The following is a 16,963-nucleotide window of genomic DNA, read 5'->3' on the forward strand; positions in this document are numbered from 1 at the left end:
ATTATTCAACTATATAGTCATTATATGCTGTATATGTTACTTTAGCTTGCATTTTCATTTAATTCTTCCACAGTGGTTTTACTTATCTATAAATCATTTTAATTTTATTCTTTTTATAAAAGTCTTAGGAGCACAGCAATATCTCATTTAAATTTGTCTTTGAAATTTACTTTTTCTATATCTGCATCTATGTAAACAGACATGCTTATTATGAATCCTGTGTGCTCTTCCCCATGAGAACATGCCACTGTAATTATATATTGATGAATAGTGGTGCCCACTCTTCTGTTCTTCATTTCCGTAGAGGACACAAAGTATGAGGCTAGAGTTCTACTCTTTGTTCCTTCTTTTTTTTATTGCCAACGTTAAAACCCTGCTTTATTTTATGTATACCAATATAGACTGCAAGTTACATAGCACTGAATGATTTACTTTAGTTTTAAACAAAAAAGTAAATATTTCCATTTACAAAATTTCTCACTGCCCAGCAAAAATGTGCTGCTACATCCACCAGTAAGGTAAATTGCTAAATCATACAACATATAACCTTAAGTTTATCTGCTACCGCCAACATTTGTTCCACCCTAGGCTTTCTGACCGAGGAGACAGATGTTTCCAGTAGCAGGAAGGTGAAAGTGACAGCCAGAATGGTCAGGTGAATTGCTGTGGTGCCTAGCTTCTCTCCTCTTTCATGCTAGGGTGAGCATGCCCCTCCCTGCGGCTGCGAGTTCTCACTTGACCTGCTTTTGCTCACCAGGGAACTAGACAGCGCTCAGGCTCCGGGCCTCCCTTGAGATCTTACTTCTTCCACCTTTCCTCTCTCTCCCTCCCACCCGTGTTCAACACAAGGCTCCTGCTGTGCTTCCTGCTTCACTTGAGCACAGTGAGAGTGAGCTGCAGCTTAGATTCCCCAGCTGAGGCCACCTGTGCCTGCAACACTCGGAATCCACTAGCAGTCTGGTATCCACGTTGGTAACTGCAAGTGTCATGGCTCCTGCAGAACTCAGCCAGTAGAGCTCCTCTTGGAACATCTCTTCACCGTTAGCATCATGAAGTGCATCCAGTACTCACAGGCATGATTGTCCCCACGGCCGTTCAGCTTCCCTTCATCTACTGATTTCTAGCCCTTTGCATCTATATTGGTGATTCTCAGTCTTATCTACATATTGGATTTAAAAAAAAAAAACTGTTAATGGTTGAGTCTCATTGCCAGAGAGTACAATTCAGTTGGCTTGGATTAAACCCCTGGATACTGGGAGTTTTGTTGTTGTTTCGTTTGTGTTTTTTTGTTTTGTTTTGTTTTGTTTTAACTGCTAGTGTCTGGAGACAAACTATGCCACTTGTTTAGATCTTGACACTGCTTTTCTTTCCTGAACTGATGCCACCTCATTGTGTCTCCACTTCCCATACCTTTGATTCACTTTATTTCTTATAATAAGTCTCAGTATTCCACAATAAACTCCATTTTCTCAACAAATAGACAACACACATCTCTGAATTCTGTTTAGAGCCCAGTCTAGACTGTGCATGCATGCAAGGGGTACATAGCAAGTATTTATGTGCCCATATACTGAGACAGCTATGTATCTTCATAGAAGAGTACAGGGGACAGTCCCCTTTTCCTCTTGTTAGATTGGGATTCCCCTTCCAGAGGTGGCAGTGAGCCAAAGAGTCAAGGAGACAAATTTGTTTTGAGAATGTCAACATGAGAAATTCAAAAAGTGTTCTTAACACTTGGAAACCTACTCACACTCCTGGTCCTGTTACTAAGCTGGTTTGAAGGCAGCCTGGGGAAACTGTGGACGAGACGCTCTCATTTACCATCCACATACACAGAATAAATAATGGAATTTCAAGGATCTGAAGAAGCGACAGAGTCCTGACACCCAGCGAGAGGCTTTTTACTAATTACAGCAAACCATTCCATCAAACTGTCCAGAGAGAGGTTGCACTCGGTAGTGCCGCTCTTGGAGACAGAGAGTTTACTTCATAAGAGAAGATGACTTCAGTTGTACTATATTAAAGGGGGGGGGCAGAAATCAATTGTCTGTATGATTTGTCACGAAGGCTGTTGAATTTCAAGAAGAAAAGCAAATATTACTGTTTTAGAACCAGTGTCTTGATATTCTAAGGCACTGTGTTCATAATTGCTAAAGATACCTCTTTATCTTTTATGTATTTAGCGCTAGGCTAGCATTCTAATCCATGTGACATATCTTTAAAGTTCACAGTATTTCTGGAAAGTAGGAAGTAATGTCTCTGATATTCAGGGAAGTTTTCACCTTGCCCAGATGTGCAGTGTTAGAACCGATGAGAACTTAGGGCTAATTTTTTTTTCTGGTTTCCCAAACTGCTTTCCTTTATATACACACCACACTGCACGTACATACACATGCATGCACGCATACACACACTCACTCATGGACAAACTCCAACCTAAGACTTTTGACTTTCTTGGGATTGAAGCACCCAGGTAACATTTGTCTTTTCAACAGACGTGAAAACAGAGATTGAATTAGATAATGACTAAGATGATGAATGAAATGAAGACCATCTCCAGGAAAAAGTGAAAGACACTCTCCATCAGTGTTTTTCTTTATTTGGGACTAGCTGGCTTGAAACACTAGTAGCAGGAGTGCTCTGTCTACTGGGTGCTAACTAGGTCTTACACTTGGTGCTGCCCTGGCCTAATGCAACACCAGTAGGAGATGGCTACTTCCTACTTTGTCACCTTCATCAGTTTTGCTTACTTCTTGTCACATCACATTTGGATTATGGTGTTAGCCTTCATGTCAGACCCTTGATTTCATTTCTCTCTCTCATCTTCTGTCCTCCTGACAGGAGCATCTTCCTTTAATATTGAGCTGTGTTTCTGGGTCACTCACTTGCTTACAAATGTTTGCTGCCTCCTCTCATGTGCAGTTCCTCTGTCTTGCTGTCACATGTCTTTTACCCTTCCACACAGTGTCCTACTGTCCTCCATCCTTTCCCTGAACCAACCTCTCTTCCATCTCAGATACACTCTATCTCTCCCCTTATTAATTTATTATCTCCTCTATCTTTCCCCTGAGTTTTCCCTCTCATTCTTTTTTCTTTAAACAGAAAACCCTACAATAGTTTCAAGCGCCTTTGCTGCACAAAATTTCCCTTGCTAACCATTTCCCTTGATTTGTCATTTTATGGATGTGTTCTTGACAATCATAACTTCTGCCCTTTATCACTGGCCTCATCTGTGTTGTGCTACCAGTGGCATATACTAACAGATATTTAACAAACTTCCAGTGCTCAGACACTCCCAGAAGGAAAGTGAGCCAGACTGTATGCGGCACTGGAATTTCCACACTTCTTTCCTTCTTTCATCTCAGAAAGGTAATGACACAAGCAGACTAAAGCAACTACATATGTAATAATTTTACTCTGCCAGCTGCTGTCTCAGAAAACTCTCTACTTCAAGGGTAGCCAACCAGTACAAAGAAAGGCAGTAGAATACGGTAATGTATTTATCCATTTGGTCAGTCATCCATGCTTCTTTGAATTTCAGATCATGAAGCCAATTGCCCTAGTACTGTTTACTGAATAATTCATAATTTCTCCACTGATCTGAAACAACTTCTTATCACATTCTAACATCTGTTTTGTCCCGGAGTGATATTTTCTGGGTTAGCTCTTCGCTAGCTTTCAGAATTGTTTTAATATTTGTTGGAGAAACATTTCTTTAGTTTTTTTTTTTTTATATAAAAAAAGCTTGGATATATTCGTCCATCATTTTTCCCCAAGGAGGGGGGGGGAGTGAAAATATCCTTGGGTAAGTGTGGTCCAGGTATTATCCCTGTTTTGAAACATTCTTTCTGAGAGGGAGGCCTATGAGGCTCAGAGAATTAGTGGAACTAGCTGGCAAGACCCAAATGTTATAAATGTCATGCAAACCATCACCAAGGTTCTATATCTAATACCAGTTTCAGGGCAAAGAGACCTCTCTGGTAGAATGTCTGCCATGCAGGGGAGAAAAAGATTCTCTGGTAGAGTGATCTGCAGTGCAGAGGAGAAGAGGTTTCTCAGGTGGAGCCATCTGCAAGTTGGGCAGGGAGACCCAGAGTTGCAAGAGGGACTGAGTTGTTCCCATGCCAGGAGGGACATCTCAGTGATGCAGATGCAGCTGTTTCATCCAGGTTCCTGTAAGTAACCCAACCCTTTGTATAAGCCCCTATACCTAACCACAGTGAGCTCACTGGGTTGTCCTGGTAATCTTGGATGGAATAGTTTCTTTAGCTTGTAATCAGATCCCTGTCTGGGAATCAGAAACCTCTATTTAGGTCTCCTCAGGAAATGTCATGCTGTGGTAAGTTTAGATTACATTGGGATTGATTATGTTTTTATTAATACTGTACATTAATTTGGAGGAGAATTGACACCATCACTATAATAATAGCATTCAAAAACCAGTTTGCTTTGGTGTTTGTTTAAAAGTTCTTTTGTGAGGATCCAAGATAGCGGCAAGCAGTGTGGACCGTGTTTGGAGGCTCCAGTGAACAATTCAGGGAATTGCACAGATTTCTGAGCCAGGAACACCGAGGTCCCCACACCACAGCAACGGGAGTTCTCCACGGTTTGGCGGGACCAGGGTGCGGAGGACCTGCGTGCCCCTGCACACGGGAGGAGTGCAGATTTTCTCGGATCAGAGCAGCAGCGGCAGAGGCAGTGGCAGCAGTAGCAGCAGCAGCAGCAGCAGCAGCAGCAGCAGCACCAGTGTCAGCAGCGGCGGTGGCTGACGTTTGCAGCTCAGAGCCTTCTGGTGGAGGTGATTTGTGTGGTGGCCAGTGGGAGTTGCTGAGGGAGAGGGGACTCTGGGCAGGATTTGGGTCGCGTGGTTCCTTGGGAACCAGACTGGCCTTGGCGGACAGTTCAGCCCCAGAGTCCCGGGTGCAGCTCAGTGCTCAGTGCCTTGGAGATGCTGGCTCAGCTCAGCAAGCAATTCTGCCTGAGGCACTAACTCAGCGCAGTCACAGCTCCCCTGCTGTGGCACAGGCTGGGTGGAGCGCTCAGTTCCACCGGCTCTAAGACTCTGGTTGGACACAGTGTGCAGTTTGAATCCAGAATTCCTGGCTGAGCTTGGCGGACAGTTCGGGCCCTGAGTCAATAACTGACCACAGCATGCACTTTGGGCCAAAAGCCCTAGCTGATCTTGGTGTGCAGTCCCAGCCCCAAAATTCTGGCTGGACCCTGTGTGCATTTTGGACCCAGAATCCCTAGCTGAGCTGGCAGACGGTTCAGGCCCTGAGAATCTAGCTGAGTTCGGCCCGTGGTTCAGGTCCAGTGTTCCTGGCTGGACTTGGCAGGGGACAGAGAAGGCTGTGGATACTTTGGCCTGACCCAACACGCATTCAGAGACCCAGAATAATTGCAGGACCCAAAGCACAGGTGAGCTGAGGATCACTGGCTGTGAGAGTCCAAAACAACAGGGCTAACCTCCTAACATCCACACCAGTGAAGCATTAGAGCTTCCAGCCTAGGGAAATCATGAGAAAACAGGTGAATCTATCATCAGACTCCCTCCATCCAACTCTAGAAGCTACCCAACAAAAACAAGATGGCAAGATGTCTAAAGTACAGCGAAAAAGCATACGCAAAAAACCCCAAAACAACATGGCGTCTCCAGTTTCCAGCTATCCCAAAGAAAACAACCCAGAGAACTCAAATACAGCAGAAATACAAGAAAATGACCTGAAATCTGTAGTAATGAGGATGATAATGGAGGAAACAAATAAAATTCATAATCAAATGCAGGAAGATGCAGCCAAACAGGTGAGAGATATAAAAGAAGCACATAGAGTGGAATTGGAAAAATTGAAGGAAAATGCAAACAACCAGATGAAAGAAATAAATAAAACGGTTCAAACTATGAATGCCTATAAAGAGGCAATGGAAGAAACTCAGGAATATACAATCAGATGAAAGAAATAAAAAAATCAGTTCAAGATCTGAAAATAAAAATGGAGTCAATGATAAACACACAGACAGAAGAAAAACGAGAACGTGAGACCTCAGAGAAGAAGGCGAGCAACACAGAGGTGAGCTTTTCTAACAGAATCCAAGAGATGGAAGAACGAATCTCAGGTCTAGAAGATACAATCACAGATCTTGAGGCAACCATTAAAGAAAATGCCAAATCTGGAAAACTCCTGACACAAAACATCCAAGAAATTAAGGACACCATGAAAAGAAGAAATTTGAGGATAATAGGCATTGAAGAAAGAGAAGATATCAGACTCCAAGGCCCAGAAACTATTCTTAACAAAATCATAGAAGAAAATTTCCCCAATCTAAAGAAAGAGATGCCTGTAAACATACAAGAGGCCTACAGAACACCAAATAGAATTGACCAGAAAAGAAAAACTGCCCGCCACATAATAATAATCAAAACACAAAACATGCAGAACAAAGAAAAAATATTAAAAGCTGCAAGGGAAAAGGGCCAAATAACATTTAATGGTAAACCTATCAGAATTACACCCGACTTCTCAGCAGAGACCATAGCTACAACCAAAACTACTCAGGAAATAGATAACTATCCCATGGTAAAAACACAACTACACAAATGCTCGACTGGAAACATCATAATTAAGACTCTTAACAGTGACTGGTCATTAATATCTCTACATCAATGGTCTCAATTCCCCAATAAAAAGACACAGACTAACTGAATGGGTACATAAACAAGATCCAACATTCTTCAGCATTCAAGAAACACATCTCACCCATAATGATAGGCATTACCTCAGGGTAAAAGGTTGGAAAAATATTCCAAGCAAATGGTCACAAGAAGCAAGCAGGCATAGCCATTTTAATATCGAAAAAAATAGACTTTCAACCAAACTTAATCAAAAGGGATGAGGAAGGAGACTTCATACTCATCAAAGGTAAAGTCAACCAAGATGACATCACAATTTTGAACATCTATGCTCCCAATACAAGGGCACCCACATTTGTAAAAGATCTGCTAATGAAGCTTAAACTGCACATCGATCCCCACACAATAATAGTGGGAGACTTCAACACCCCACTCTCACTGAACTAAGCTGAGAAATAACATCATTAACCAATGCCATGGGTCAAATGGATCCAACAGATATCTATAGAACCTTTCATCAAAACAAGAAAGAATACACCTTCTTCTCTGCACCCCATGGAACCTTCTCCAAAATTGATCACATCGTAGGTCACAAAGCAAGCCTCAACAGATACAAGAGGTTTGAAATGATACCTTGTATCCTATCAGATCACCATGCTCTTAGGCTGCAATTCAACAACAACAGAAATAACAAAAAGCCTACACATACGTGGAAACTAAACAACTCTCTGCTAAATGACACCTGGGTCAGGGAAGAAATAAAGAAAGAAATCAAGGAGTTTCTGAAATTCAATGAAAATGAAGGAACAACGTACCCAAATTTGTGGGATACAAAGAAAGCAGTGCTAAGAGGAAAATTCATAGCACTAAGTACCTTTAAAAAGAAATTGGAAACATCGCACATAAGCATCCTAACAACACAACTGGAAGCCCTAGAAAAAAAAAAGAAGCAGAAACACCAAAAAGGAGTAGGCATCTGGAAATAATCAAAGTCAGGGCTGAAATTAACAAATTAGAAACTAAGAAAACAGTCCAAAGAATCAACAAAACCAAGAGCAGGTTCTTTGAGAAAATCAACAAGATAAACTGTTAGCCAAACTAACTAAAAGGCAGAGAGACAGTATTGAAATCAAGAAAATTAGAAATGAAATGGAGACATAACAACAGACACTGAAGAAATACAAAGAATCATAAGGTCCTAGTTTGAAGGAATATACGCCATAAAATATGAAAATCTAAGGGAAATGGATGATTTTCTTGATCAATTTCACTTGCTAAAGTTGAGTGAAGAACAGATAAACAAGCTAAATAGTCCCATTTTCCCTACAGAAATAGAAGCAATCATTGATAGTCTCCCATCCAACAAAGGCCCACAGCCAGATGCTTTCAGTGCAGAATTCTACCAGACCTTCAAGGGCGAGCTAATACCGATACTCTTCAAGTTACTCCAAAAGATAGAAATGGATGGAACATTACCAAATTCATTCTATGAGGCCATAGTCTCATTGATACCTAAACCTCACAAAGACTCAACAAAGAAAGAGAATTTCTTTTTTTTTAAATTAATTTATTCTTGTTACATCTCAATGTTTATCCCATCCCTTGTATCCTCCCATTCCTCCCCCCCTATTTTCCCATTATTCCCCTCCCCTATGACTGTTCCTGAGGGGGATTACCTCCCCCTATATATTCTCATAGGGTATCAAGTCTCTTCTTGGCTACCTGCTGTCTTTCCTCTGAGTGCCACCAGGTCTCCCCCTCCAGGGGACATGGTCAAATGTGAGGCACCAGAGTACGTGAGAAAGTCATATCACACTCTCCACTCAACTGTGGAGAATATTCTGACCATTGGCTAGATCTGGGAAGGGGTTTAAAGTTTACCTCCTGTATTGTCCTTGGCTGGTGCCTTAGTTTGAGCGGGACCCCTGGGCCCAAATCTGCCTATCATATTGTTCTACTTGTAGATTTCTAAGACCCTCTGTATCATTTTATTTTGCTTTTCTCCCATGCGTCTCTCATTTAGAGTCCCAATAGGATTTCTCTTATGAACATCGATGCAAAAATACTAAATAAAATACTTGCAAAACGAATACAAGAACACATCAAAGATATCATTCATCACGACCAAGTAGGCTTCATTCCAGGCATGCAGGGATGGTTTTATATAAGGAAATCCATCAATGTAATCCACCATATAAACAAACTGAAAACAAAAAACCACATGATCATCTCTTTAGATGCAGAGAAAACATTTGAAAAAATCCAACACCCATTCATGTTTAAAGTTTTAGAGAGATCGGGGATACAAAGCACTTTCCTCAACATAATAAAGGCTATATACAGCAAGCCAATAGCCAAAATCAAAGTAAATGATGAGATACTCAAGGAAATTCCTCTAAAATCGGGAACAAGGAAAGGCTGCCCACTCTCTCCATATCTCTTCAATATAGTACTCGAAGTTCTAGCCAGAGCAATAAGACAACAAAAGGAGATCAAGGGTATCCAAATGGGAAAGGAGGAAGAAAAATTATCCCTATTTGCAGATAATATGATAGTGTACATAAGTGACCCTCAAAACTCCACCAGAGAACTCCTAAAGCTGATAAACACCTTCAGCAAATTGGCTGGATACAAAATTAACTCAAAAAAGTCTGTAGCCTTCCTATACACAAATGACAAGCTTGCAGAGGAAGAAATTAGGAAAACCACACCCTTCACATTAGCCACAAGCAATATAAAATATCTAGGAGTTACCCTAACTAAGCAAGTGAAGGACTTGTATGAAAAAAATTTCAAAACTCTGAAGAAAGAGATTGAAGATGACCTGAGAAGATGAAATGATCTTCCTTGCTCGTGGATCAGGAGAATTAACATAGTAAAAATGGCCATCCTACCAAAAGCAATGTACAGATTCAATGCAATCCCTATCAAAATACCTACACAATTTTTTAAAGACATTGAAAGCTCAATTCTTAACTTCATTGGAAAAACAAAAAACCCAGAATAGCTAAAACAATCTTGTACAATAAAAGGTGCTCCAGAGGAATCTCCATACCTGATCTCAAACTCTACTATAAAGCAATAGTAATTATAACAGCATGGTAGTGGCACAGCAACAGACTGGTTGATCAGTGGAATCGAATCAAAGACCCAGATATGAATCCACACACATATGGTCACTTGACTTTTGACAAAGAAGCCAATTCCATTCAATGGAAAAAGGATAGCATCTTCAACAAATGGTGCTGGTCTAACTGGAGGTCTATGTGTAAAAAAATGCAACTGGACCCATATTTGTCACCTTGCACAAAACTCAAATCCAAGTGGATCAAAGACCTCAACATAAAACCAGAGAGACTAAGTCACTTAGAAGGAAAAATTGGGAAGAGCCTGGAACATATTGGCACAGGAGACAACTTCCTGAACAAAACACTAACGGCCCAGGCCTTAAGGTCAACCATTAATAAATGGGACCTCATGAGGCTGAAAAGCTTCTGTAAGGCAGGAGACACTGTCAAGAGAACAAAGTGACAGCCTACAGACTGGGAAAAAATCTTCATCAACCCTACATCTGACAAAGGTCTAATATTCAAAATATATAAAGAACTCAAGAAATTAAACACCACCAAACCAAATAACCCAATTGAGAAACGGGGCTTGGAACTAAACAGAGAATTCTCAACAGAGGAATATCAAATGGCTGAGAAACACTTAAAGAAATGCTCAACCTCCTTAGTCATTGGGGAAATGCAAATCAAAACAACTCTGAGATTCCATCTTACACCCATCAGAATGGCTAAGATCAAAAATTCAAGGGACACCTCATCCTGGCAAGGATGTGGGGAGAGAGGAACACTCCTTCATTGCTGGTGGGAATGCAAACTAGTACAGCCACTTTGGAAATCTATCTGGTGCTATCTCAGAAAAATGGGAATTGGGCTTCCTCAAGACCCAGCTATTCCACTCCTTGGAATATACCCAGAAGATGCTCCAGCACACAACAAGAAAATTTGCTCAGCCATGTTCATAGTAGCTTTATTCATAATAGCCAGAACATGGAAACAGCCTAAGTGTCCTTCAGTAGAAGAATGAATAAAGAAACTGTGGTACATATACACTATGGAATACTACTCAGGTATTAAAAACAAGGAATTCCCGAAATTTGTGGATAAATGGATTGAGCTAGAAATGATCATAATGAGTGAGTTAACCCAGAAGCAGAAAGAATCAAATGGTATTTACTCACTTATATCTGCATACTAGCCCAAGGGGCATGTCCCATGAAAGCCTTCACTTATCAGGAAACTGGGACAGAGGGGAGGACATCCTATTGGGACTCTAGATGAGAGAAGCTTGGGAAAATAGCAAAGCGAAGGGTCCAGAGGGTCTTAGAAACCTACAAGTAGAACATTATGATAGGCAGATTTGGGCCCAGGGGTCCCGCTCAAACTAAGGCACCAGCCAAGGACAATACAGGAGGTAAACTTTAAACCCCTACCCAGATCTAGCCAGTGGTCAGAACATTCTCCACAGTTGTGTGGAGAGTGGGATATGACTTTCTCACGTACTCTGGTGCCTCACATTTGACCATGTCCCCTGGAGGGGGAGACCTGGTGGCACTCGGAGGAAGGACAGCAGGTTACCAAGAAGAGACTTGATACCCTATGAGCATATACAGGGGGAGGTAATCCCCATCAGGAACAGTCATAGTGGAGGGGAATAAGGGGAAAATGGGAGGGAGGGAAGAATGGGAGGATACAAGGGATGGGATAACGATTGAGATGTAACAAGAATAAATTAATAAAAAAATTTAAAAAAAGTCCTTTTGTGCTTTCTGGCAGAGAGCAAAATATGGATAATAGAATCCTTTGTATTGGGATTTTAAAATTACATTTAAATCATTTTTACATATATGTTTATATTATTACACACATATAAAATAAACCACCTACAGCAAGAAGAACCATGAAACAATCAGCAATGATATATATGTTACATTCTTAGTGTTTTGGCTGTTTATATTTTGCAACCTTGAAGAACATCTTTATTGTCTTGGTGCATCTAAAATTCTGATTGAAAATCAATATTTATCATATCTCATCTCTATCAACTTAAAACATCTATCTAGATTTAAAAGCAGCTTAATCCCTAAACAAGTAAGCTTAATTGTAAAACTCTCTGGTCTTCAACCCCATCAGAGATTTGAGAAGAAATAAAATTGATTACTTGAATATGGAGTGCAGATTAGCAGCTTTCCAAATGAGAAGATGACAGGATAGTTTGCTGCCTGAACTGTCACCCAAAACTCTATATAACATTGGAGTATCATCTTCAGCATTATGGCCCAATATATCTGACAGACAAATTTGTGAGGCAGGAACTGTTGAGGACTTGCTTACCTTGTCTTGACAGAGTTTGTCCATTGACAATTTCTGCATATATTGGGATATTTTTGAAAATTCTATAAGACACAGCCAAGGAGCCTTTAATGTGCCCTGTGCAGCGTTAAGCAATCAGTAGGGGTCAGCATGTGTGAGCATCTATGTTGATGATGATAAAAATCATGGCCATCCTTGTTGGGGCTGCTAGGTGGCTTCCAAATTGTGAGCATTTCTTTTTCTAGCTATAAAGGCTGGATATCCAAGGCCAGATTGCCAGCGTTTTCAGTTATCCACTGAGCTTGGGCTTCTGCTTGAATATAGATTGCTGACTCATTGTCTCTCTCATGGCGTAAAAGAGGAAGAAGCTAGCTCTCTTTTCTTTGTAAGAACACTGTACTGGCTAGTTCTAATTATCCATGTGTAATGGCTTAGGTTCTCTTGGGAAGAGAGCCTCCCTGAAGGGTTAGCTACATCAGCTTCACAGAGAAGGATTAGCTTGGCCCTTGGGCACATCTGTGGTGAGAGGGAGATTGTCTTGAATGCCTACCTGATGCAGGAAGCCCCCTCCCCCCAAGCTGTAGACACTCCTTTCAGGTAAAAGGACATGGAAAAAGGAAGGCTTTTGTTTTCTGCCTGCTTTCCCTCACTCTGCTGGCAGGTTTACTTACCCTGACATCAGTGCTGTTTTTTTTTTAAAACTGATATTTAGAACCTCCTTCTTCAGGCTTGCTGTGTTGACTGTAGACCAGCCATTCTACAGAAATCCTCTGTGCCTCTGACACCAGATTGCAACTACTGAGAATTTCAGCCTTCTGGGGCTGAGTAACTTCTGGGATTTTGGCTTCTAGGGTGTGAGACAGCCATTGTTGGGATACTGTGATCAAATCCTGTAAGCCAATCTGATAACCCTTCAGTATCTACTCACTCTGTCTGTTCTATTCCTCCAGAGAACCTCAACACAGACACTAGTTCTGGTATAGGCTCCTCTCCTATGATGCATTCTTCTCTCATAGGCTCCACATCTTAATAAGCATGGAATCAGGCAGGACTTAGGGGTTTAAATGGACAGTTGGGAGTGTATAACACACCTATTTAGTTCTGTGAACCACTCCGTTCTATGGGATAAGGAATGAATGATAAGTATTTTTTTCTGAAACTTTTGCATCTATTATGTTTATTTTATCTGCAAGTTAATAATCTGAGGCCTTTTTTTTATGAAGTCAATATTAGAATGCTTAGTATGGGTCACTTGGCAGAAAATTGGACTCCTGTATGATCTACACACTATTCTCATTGATTAAGTTTCTCAGCAAGGTGAGCAAGTTTTTTGGAGACTTGGTCTTCCTTAGCTCAGGCTTGTCTCCAATTCACTTAGGTAACTGAAGATGACGTTGAGTTCCTGCTCCTTGTACTTCCTCCTTCCAAATTTTGGGATTACAGGTGTGCATCACCACACCAGGATGAGACTCAGCAACTCTTAATACTAAATCTTTCTATTTGTTCCTTATTGTGTTTAATTTGATGTTATATAGTTTTGCTTAGTTTGAGAGATATTTTGCTTTCCGAGGGCCACTCACTTCATCTCTTTCTCCAGGGTAATTTCCTCTACTCTGGGCCTTATATTATTTTTACTTGTGTTCTTCTCAGTTTATCCTCTGTTGCTTTATATACAGTTTTATTTTTGTTCTTCCTATAATTTGAACTTAAAGCACAATTTAATTTATTTCCTTGCTTTTGGCTTACTAATGAAGTCATTTATGTTTATGATATTGCCTCCAAACATGACTTTTACTGTGAACTTTATTGAAATTGATACATACTATTTCTCATCTACTAATATATAACTTTACTGCGAATTTCTTCATTGGTTCAAGAGTTATTATTTAAGACAGTAAAAGTCCTTGTTTTATTATGGCTTTTTACTTTTTAATATCCATGTGGTCATTTATTTTTGCTTTTATTTTGTTGAATGACAGAGGCAACAGCATATGCATTTCTGAGTGGGATAGTTTATTGACTAAGTATCAGATACATGTTTTGTAAATGCTCCACAACGTTTTCAATAAAACATTTATTTCTCTCAAAGGCGTTTGCAATTGTTCCCTTTCCTATACTACTCAAATCTAATTTATTACCAAATTCTATCAAATGTCAGGAAAAAATATCTTATCAACATGTTTTTTGAAAGCTATGACTCCCACCTCCCCCACAAGTAGCCACATTTTTCCATTTGGTTCACTGGTATTGCTCTCTGAGACCTGCTCTGACTCTTGCTCTTTTGAAATCAATTGCTGACTGTTATTCAGGTGATATAAAGGGCGAGGTAGCTTGAGTCTCTTCTCCAAACCATGGAATACTTTCTGTTCATTTCTATTTCTAGGACAGAAACAATGCCTGGGTATATTGTAGGACTTGGATCCATCTTCTTCCCCCATGTGACCACAACCCCCTTTCCCACTTGCTTACTGTGGTTACATAACCCTCTGTCTGAGGAGAGCTTTTTCCAGACCACCTGATCTACAGGGAATCTGTGCCTCCCACGCCGTGTGCTTTCTCATTATAAACCTTAATGCACCCTATAATTGAGTACGCGTTTGTTACAAGTTCAAAGATTATTTGTCCACTCAGCAAATGTATAACCTTTATTTATAACCTGCAGAAAAACTACATCTTAGCATGCTTTCAAAGGGCTATAATCTCTCAAAAATATGTTAAAAGGAAGAGTGACTACCCAGAACACAGAGTATGAAACATACCCCAATATTAAAGCTTATTAGTTTTAGTATTCACAACACACACACTTCTGTGTTTGTTCTTCTTTATCAGTCAAGTGTGGAGCAACAAATATTAAAGTTTCCACCACAATTAAGTTTCTGTCAATTTCTCAGATGCCTGTCATAGTTGGCTTTATGAATGTCAATGCATTGTTGCTCATAGCATAAATGGATCTTTTTGACCATTGTAATTTGGTATGATTTAGGACTCTTTTCTTTTTTAACTATTAGAATCTAATGTGAGCTTACCTCAAAGGACCATGAAGGAAGGAGCATAAAAATTGCAGGGAAATTTGTAGAACTCAAGAACAAGCAGCCACTAAGGCCGTGTGTGTGTGTGTGCATGCGTGTGTGTGTGTGTGTGTGTGTGTGAACATATATGTAGATTCACATTCATGTTTTCACTGGTCAAATGGGTTATAGTTTTCACACATCATAAGCTGAAGCCTGGTGAATATGACTATCTCGATTGATACACCATTATCTCTTGCCTGAGCGTGGTGAAGCATCATCTTGGTAGGCTAGCCTTCTGTACCTTAGACTTCTGTTTGGCCAGAGTTCTAGAATCCACTGAGGCAAGGACAAAGTGAGTCTGTTACCCTATACTGTGACTGTCAGTCACAGTCATAGAGGAGGGGAGTAAGGGGAGTATGGGAGAGAGGGAGGAATGGGAGGACACAAGGGATAGGATAACAATTGAGATGTAATATGAATAAATTAATAAAATATATTAAAAAAAGAAAAGTCATTGAGTGTGTGTGGGGGTGGGGTGTGTAGGGGGGAGGAAGGATAGAAGGACCAGGAGGGGACAAGAACACCACAAGAAGACCAACAAAGTCAACATCAAAGACCTATGGGGGCTTACAGAGTCAGAACCATCAACCAAAGAGCATGCATGGACTGGACGTAGTCCCCGTACACACGCATAACTGATGGGGAGTTTGATCTTCATGTGAGTCCCTAGTAAGTTGAGCAGCTGATATCTATGACATGGATTTTGTTGACTTCCCCCTAATAGGGGAACCTTGCCTGGCCACAGGAGAAAAGGATGCATTCAGTCCTGATGAAACTTGATCTGTGGGATGGGCTGGTGGGGGCTCTCCTTTTCTGAGGAGAAAGAGATGAAAAATGGGAGATGAGGAGGGGAAAGGATGGGTAACAGGGACTGAGAGGAGAAGGAGGTCTGTGATTGGTATGTAAGGTGAACATATAAATTAAAAATAAGTAAACAAAGTCATTGAAATACTACTAACCAGTAAAATGGTGATGTTGAAATTCTCTTGGCTATAGTGTGCCAGCACATTTTCACAAAGACACAGCTTGACTTGCTGCCATGTCATTCCTAGGATCAAAGTGTTGAGATGATTCAGAAGAGCTTTGGCTGCTAGATGAGGTCATTAGGGCCGATCAGCTCTAAGCACTATGTAGTAAAACCACCAGTCCTTTCCCCAGGCTATGGAGATTATGTGACATCAGAGTTTGGACATAGAATGGAGGTAAGTATTTTATCCAGCATCTAACTGGGCAACATCAACAATTATTGCATTTCCCTAGAGCTCACTAATATATGTTGGGCCAATAACTGGAGAAGCCAGTTTCATGTGTGAGCAGAAAATAAATATCTATCAAACAAATAAGTGAGTAAATAAATAAAGAAATAAATAGTGTTGCAAAAATTTTCTCACTGAAGTCCCAGTTGTCTGTCATTAGTTGACTCCAGATACAATCAAGATGAGAATGAAGACCAACCACCACATCCATCTTGTCACTATTACTGTCACTTCTAGGTAGTTCTGCAATGTGTCATTATGTAACACAGCTGACCACACTAGAGACAGAATTAAATATATTTAATTTTTTCCATTTAATTGGATAGAGCTAGAAAAAAAATCACCCAAAGTGAGATAAGTCAGACCCCAAAAGACAAATAGTGTTAAGAATTCTCATATGCAGATATAAGTGAGTATATAACATTTGAGTCTTTCTGCTTCTGGGTTAACTCACTCATTATGATCATTTCTAGCTCAATCCATTTATCCACAAATTTTGGGAATTCCTTGTTTTTAATACCTGAGTAGTACTCCATAGTGTATATGTACCACAGTTTCTTTATCCATTCTTCTACTGAGGGACAGTTAGACTGTTTCCATGTTCTGGCTATTATGAATAAGGCTGCTATG

The sequence above is a fragment of the Acomys russatus genome, chromosome 13 (genome assembly GCF_903995435.1).
Source record: "Acomys russatus chromosome 13, mAcoRus1.1, whole genome shotgun sequence".
In the NCBI taxonomy this organism is placed as follows: domain Eukaryota; kingdom Metazoa; phylum Chordata; class Mammalia; order Rodentia; family Muridae; genus Acomys; species Acomys russatus.